Genomic DNA, 7,500 nt, shown 5'->3' with positions numbered 1-7,500 from the left:
TATCTTCGCCAGCTGAATCCAGATTGATGACTACACGGCCCAGCGGCGGCAGCGTCTGGTAAACGTTGGCCTGCAGAGAACACTATCCCCCGCTGGTCACTAATGGTACAGCCCTGGAGCTGCTTCTGGACTGGAACCAAGGACCGGACCATCCAACCGTGGCAGCAATAGAGGGGGGGGTGAGTGGCTAGCTGGCATATCATGGGCAGAGGTAGGTTGAGGTGGGTAGAGGTGGGTTAATGGGGCAGTAATGAAAGCTGGTCTCGGTAGTCAGGTGGGGAGAGGCAGTAATGATAGCTGGTCTGGGTAGACAGGTGGGTTGATGGGCAGTAATGATAGCTGGTCTAGGTAGACAGGTGAGTAGTGATAGTGATAGCTGGTCTAGGTAGACAAGTGGGTAGTTATAGCTTGTCCAGGTAGACAGGTGAGTAGTGATAGTGATAGCTGGTCTAGGTAGACAAGTGGGTAGTTATAGCTTGTCCAGGTAGACAGGTGAGTAGTGATAGTGATAGCTGGTCTAGGTAGACAGGTGAGTAGTGATAGTGATAGCTGGTCTAGGTAGACAGGTGGGTAGTGATAGTGATAGACAGGTAAAGTAAATTGAAGACAGCAGGTGTTACATGGTTAAGTAGGTAGACAGGTGTTACATGGTTAGGTAGGTAGACAGGTGTTACATGGTTAGGTAGGTAGACAGGTGTTACATGGTTAGGTAGGTAGACAGGTGTTACATGGTTAGGTAGGTAGACAGGTGTTACATGGTTAAGTAGGTAGACAGGTGTTACATGGTTAGGTAGGTAGACAGGTGTTACATGGTTAGGTAGGTAGACAGGTGTTACATGGTTAGGTAGGTAGACAGGTGTTACATGGTTAGGTAGGTAGACAGGTGTTACATGGTTAGGTAGGTAGACAGGTGTTACATGTTTAGGTAGGTAGACAGGTGTTACATGGTTAGGTCGGTAGACAGGTGTTAGATGGTTAGGTAGGTAGACTGTATGAGGCAGGTAAACAGGAGGAGATGGGCTGTGAAAGAGAAAGAGAGGAGAAGAGAGGGGGAGGGAGGAGAGAGGTTGGAGTTTAAAGTCTGTCAACACTGAGACTACAGCCTGATCTTGTCTGTCAACACTGAGACTACATCCTGATCTTGTCTGTCAACACTGAGACTACATCCTGATCTTGTCTGTCAACACTGAGACTACATCCTGATCTTGTCTATCAACACTGAGACTACATCCTGATCTTGTCTGTCAACACTGAGACTACATCCTGATCTTGTCTGTCAACACTGAGACTACATCCTGATCTTGTCTATCAACACTGAGACTACATCCTGATCTTGTCTGTCAACACTGAGACTACATCCTGATCTTGTCTGTCAACACTGAGACTACAGCCTGATCTTGTTGGTCAACACTGAAACTACATCCTGATCCTGTCTGTCAACACTGAGACTACATCCTGATCTTGTCTGTCAACACTGAGACTACAGCCTGATCTTGTTGGTCAACACTGAGACTACAGCCTGATCCTGTCTGTCAACACTGAGACTACATCCTGATCTTGTCTGTCAACACTGAGACTACAGCCTGAGCCTGTCTGTCAACACTGAGACTACATCCTGATCTTGTCTGTCAACACTGAGACTACATCCTGATCTTGTCTGTCAACACTGAGACTACATCCTGATCTTGTCTGTCAACACTGAGACTACAGCCTGATCTTGTCTGTCAACACTGAGACTACATCCTGATCTTGTCTGTCAACACTGAGACTACAGCCTGATCTTGTCTGTCAACACTGAGACTACATCCTGATCTTGTCTGTCAACACTGAGACTACATCCTGATCTTGTCTGTCAACACTGAGACTACAGCCTGATCTTGTCTGTCAACACTGAGACTACAGCCTGATTTTGTTGGTCAACACTGAAACTACAGCCTGATCTTGTCTGTCAACACTGAGACTACATCCTGATCTTGTCTGTCAACACTGAGACTACAGCCTGATTTTGTTGGTCAACACTGAAACTACAGCCTGATCTTGTCTGTCAACACTGAAACTACAGCCTGATCTTGTCTGTCAACACTGAGACTACATCCTGATCTTGTCTGTCAACACTGAGACTACAGCCTGATTTTGTTGGTCAACACTGAGACTACAGCCTGATTTTGTTGGTCAACACTGAGACTACAGCCTGATTTTGTTGGTCAACACTGAGACTACAGCCTGATTTTGTTGGTCAACACTGAGACTACAGCCTGATTTTGTTGGTCAACACTGAGACTACATCCTGATTTTGTTGGTCAACACTGAGACTACAGCCTGATTTTGTTGGTCAACACTGAAACTACAGCCTGATTTTGTTGGTCAACACTGAGACTACAGCCTGATGCAGTTGGTCAACACTGAGACTACAGCCTGATGCAGTTGGTCAACACTGAGACTACAGCCTGATGCAGTTGGTCAACACTGAGACTACAGCCTGATGCAGTTGGTCAACACTGAGACTACAGCCTGATTTTGTTGGTCAACACTGAGACTGCCTGATTTTGAGACTTGTCAACACTGAGACTACATCCTGATTTTGTTGGTCAACACTGAAACTACAGCCTGATTTTGTTGGTCAACACTGAAACTACAGCCTGATTTTGTTGGTCAACACTGAGACTACAGCCTGATGCAGTTGGTCAACACTGAGACTACAGCCTGATGCAGTTGGTCAACACTGAGACTACAGCCTGATGCAGTTGTGCTGCTCTACATAACATTGAACACTGACTGCCCAGGAACACTACTGAAGGAAGGCAGACAAGGACTAGAATAAAATACTGTGGTAAAATACTGTAATGACATAGTGTAGTATAATAGTGTAGTATAATAGTGTATTATAATAGTGTAGTATAATAGTGTAATATAATAGTGTAGTATAATAGTGTAGTATAATAGTTTAGTATAGCAGTGTGGTATAATACTGTAGTATAATAGTGTAATACAATAGTGTAGTATAATAGTATAGTATAATAGTGTATTATAATAGTTTGGTATAATAGTGTTTTATAATAGTGTAGTATACTGGTGTAGTATAATACTGTAGTATAATAGTGTAATACAATAGTGTAGTATAATAGTGTAATATAATAGTGTAGTATAATAGTGTAATATAATAGTGTAATATAATAGTGTAGTATAATAGTGTAATATAATAGTGTATTATAATAGTGCAATATAATAGTGTAATATAATAGTGTAGTATAATAGTGTAATATAATAGTGTAATATAATAGTGTAGTATAATAGTGTAGTATAATAGTGTAATATAATAGTGTAATATAATAGTGTAGTATAATAGTGTATTATAATAGTGTAATATAATAGTGTAGTATAATAGTGTAATACAATAGTGTATTATAATAGTGTAGTATAATAGTGTATTATAATAGTGTAATATAACAGTGTAAATACTATAAAAAGTGTAATATAATAGTGTAGTATAATAGTGTAGTATAACAGTGTAATATAATAGTGTAGTATAATAGTGTAGTATAATAGTGTAATATAATAGTGTAATATAATAGTGTAGTATAATAGTGTAATATAATACTGTAGTATAATAGTGTAATATAATAGTGTAATATAATAGTGTAATATAATAGTGTCATATAATACTGTAGTATAATAGTGTAATATAATAGTGTAGTATAATAGTGTAGTATAATAGTGTAATACAATAGTGTAGTATAATAGTGTAATGTAATAGTGTAATATAATAGTGTAGTATAATAGTGTAGTATAATAGTGTAGTATAATAGTGTAATATAATAGTGTAATATAATAGTGTAATACAATAGTGTAATACAATAGTGTAGTATAATAGTGTAGTATAATAGCTTGGTATACCAGTGTAGTATAATAGTATAATAGTGTAATATAATAGTGTAATACAGTAGTGTAGTATAATAGTGTAGTATAATAGTTTAGTATACCAGTGTGGTATAATAGTGTAGTATAATAGTGTAGTATAATAGTGTAGTATAATAGTGTAATACAATAGTGTAATACAATAGTGTAGTATAATAGTGTAGTATACTAGTGTATTTATAATAGTGTAGTATAATAGTGTAATTATAATAGTGTAGTATAATAGTGTAATACAATAGTGTAGTATAATAGTATAGTATAATAGTGTATTATAATAGTGTAGTATACTGGTGTAGTATAATACTGTAGTATAATAGTGTAATACAATAGTGTAGTATAACAGTGTAAATACTATAAAAAGTGTAATATAATAGTGTAGTATAATAGTGTAGTATAACAGTGTAATATAATAGTGTAGTATAATAGTGTAATATAATAGTGTAATATAATAGTGTAGTATAATAGTGTAATATAATAGTGTAGTATAATAGTGTAATATAATAGTGTAATATAATAGTGTAATATAATAGTGTAATATAATAGTGTAGTATAATAGTGTAATATAATAGTGTAATATAATAGTGTAGTATAATAGTGTAATATCATAGTGTCGTATAATAGTGTAATATAATAGTGTAGTATAATAGTGTAATATAATAGTGTAGTATAATAGTGTAATATAACAGTGTAAATACTATAAAAAGTGTAGTATGAAAAGACAGTCTTTAAAAAGGCATGTTAAAAAGGCATGTTACATCTAACATCTCTATCAGCATCTGTCAGTCAGATAAACTAAATAAAACGAAGAGGAATACATGTAAACCCACCCAATCTCTCTCTCTCTCTCTCTCTCTCTCTCTCTCTCTCTCTCTCTCTCTCTCTCTCTCTCTCTCTCTCTCTCTCTCTCTCTCTCTCTCTCTCTCTCTCTCTCTCTCTCTCTCTCTCTCTCTTCTGCCCTGTCCTATCCTTACAGTCCTCAGTCTCAGGGCTAGTTAGCAGTACAGAGAGGAGGTGTAGAGAGAGAGAGCGAGAGAGTGAGAGAGGAGCCTGGTAGAGGCTTTAGTTTGGATCCAGCCTGGTGGTGTCTGCAGCCTGCAGCCCGCTAGCTGTCACTATAATTGCTGCGAGCGTGGCCAGGCTCCCTGGGGGGAGGCAGTGTGAAATCCTGATATGATATGTACCATTAACTAAATGCCCAAATCCCCATGCAGCAGCAGGATAGCTCCCTGCTACAGACAGACACAGGGAGGAGAGAGAGAGAGAGAGAGAGAGAGAGAGAGAGAGAGAGAGAGAGAGAGAGAGAGAGAGAGAGAGAGACATTTGAAAGGTCTCTATTCCTCTGAAACTGTTGTGTAACATTTACTGGACATATTTTATTGTTTATTTCACTTTTGTATATTATGTAGTTCACTTGCTTTGGCAATGTTAACATATGTTTCCCCTGTCAATAAAGCCCCTTGAATTGAATAGAGAGAGAGAGGAACAGAGAGAGACAGAGAGAAAGAGGGTGAGAGGGAAGGGTGAGAAGACTGCAGACAGAGATGAAGGGGGTGAGAGGGAAGGGTGAGAAGACTGCAGACAGAGATGAAGGGGGTGAGAGGGAAGGGTGAGAAGACTGCAGACAGAGATGAAGGGGGTGAGAGGGAAGGGTGAGAAGACTGCAGACAGAGATGAAGAAGGTGAGAGGGAAGGGTGAGAAGACTGCAGACAGAGATGAAGGGGGTGAGAGGGAAGGGTGAGAAGACTGCAGACAGAGATGAAGGGGGTGAGAAGGAAGGGTGAGAAGACTGCAGACAGAGATGAAGGGGGTGAGAGGGAAGGGTGAGAAGACTGCATGCAGACAGAGATGAAGGGGGTGAGAGGGAAGGGTGAGAAGACTGCAGACAGACATGAAGGGGGTGAGAAGGAAGGGTGAGAAGACTGCAGACAGAGATGAAGGGGGTGAGAGGGAAGGGTGAGAAGACTGCAGACAGAGATGAAGGGGGTGAGAGGGAAGGGTGAGAAGACTGCAGACAGAGATGAAGGGGTGAGAGGGAAGGGTGAGAAGACTGCAGACAGAGATGAAGGGGGTGAGAGGGAAGGGTGAGAAGACTGCAGACAGAGATGAAGGGGGTGAGAGGGAAGGGTGAGAAGACTGCAGACAGAGATGAAGGGGGTGAGAGGGAAGGGTGAGAAGACTGCAGACAGAGATGAAGGGGGTGAGAGGGAAGGGTGAGAAGACTGCAGACAGAATTGAAGGGGGTGAGAGGGAAGGGTGAGAAGACTGCAGACAGAGATGAAGGGGTTGAGAGGGAAGGGTAAGAAGACTGCAGACAGAGATGAAGGGGTTGAGAGGGAAGGGTGAGAAGACTGCAGACAGAGATGAAGGGGTTGAGAGGGAAGGGTAAGAAGACTGCAGACAGAGATGAAGGGAGCGTGAGGAGCAAGAAAGAGAGATAGCTCAGGGTCATTGCCACGGAACCAATACTATAAAATATATAAAATCAATCAGCTGAGGTCTGAGATAGAGGGAGGCTCATATCAAGAGTGAACTGTTCTCTATTGCCTATCTCCCTCTCCCCCTCAATTTATCCACCCCCCCCACTCCCCTCTCTCTCCCTTTCTCCACCCCCTCTCTCCCCCTCCCTCTCCCTTTCTCCACCCCCTCTCTCCCCCTCCCTCTCCCTTTCTCCACCCCCTCTCTCCCCCTCCCTCTCTCCAACCCCTCCCTCTCTCCTATTCTCCCCCCCCCTCTTTTTCTCCAGTCCCAGCTGCTCTCCAGTCCAGTCCAATCCCAGGGAGAGAGCCCCCTCTGTCTGTGACAGGTGTAGGTGCAGGCTGAGGGACACATGGACCTCAGCCGATGGCCACTGGTAATGACTGACACTGTGTCATGGAGCTGAGTCATCCAAGCCTGTCCTTTTCAACTCAGAGAACATTCAACCAAAGCATAACGGGAGAACAGTGCAGATCTAGGATCTTCATTTGATCACTAATCACGGCAGTCAATGCAGACTGGTAGTGTATTCAAGGTTTAAAAGACTTCTAAAGTTTGTCATTTCCACGTTAAATGTAAACTTGTAATTATAATTCACATAATAATTTGCATTTCCTGTTAATGCAGGATTCTTTTTTTAAAGCAAACTGTCTCAAATGAAGATCCTCCATCAGTATCTGTCCAGTTACCGTTTGTACACATATAACAGTATAAAACATGTGTTTTTACAGAGGACTGTAAACCATTAGCAGTAGATCGCCCTGCAGCTACAGAGAGTGGTGTTTTCTGCTGCGCTGTTGGTGTAGACTAATGAATGCTATACTGCTGCCTGATCTTTTCTGCCTGCTCCCTGCTGCTTTCTGCCTGCTTCCTGTTGCCTGTTGCCTGCTGCCTGTTGCCTGCTGCCTGCTGCTTGCTGCCTGTTGCCTGTTGCCTGTTGCCTGCTCCCTGCTCCTTTCTGCCTGCTGCTTGCTGCCTGCTCCTTTCTGCCTGTTGCCTGCTGCCTGTTGCCTGTTGCCTGCTGCCTGCTGCCTGTTGCCTGCTGCCTGCTGCCTGCCTGCCTGCTGCCTGCTGCCTGCTCCTTTCTGCCTGTTGCCTGCTGCCTGTTG

This window comes from Oncorhynchus keta, unplaced genomic scaffold, assembly GCF_023373465.1.
Source record: "Oncorhynchus keta strain PuntledgeMale-10-30-2019 unplaced genomic scaffold, Oket_V2 Un_scaffold_5491_pilon_pilon, whole genome shotgun sequence".
Lineage (NCBI taxonomy): Eukaryota > Metazoa > Chordata > Actinopteri > Salmoniformes > Salmonidae > Oncorhynchus > Oncorhynchus keta.
The sequence above is the reverse complement of the archived record's forward strand: the minus strand, read 5'-3'. Positions refer to the sequence as shown.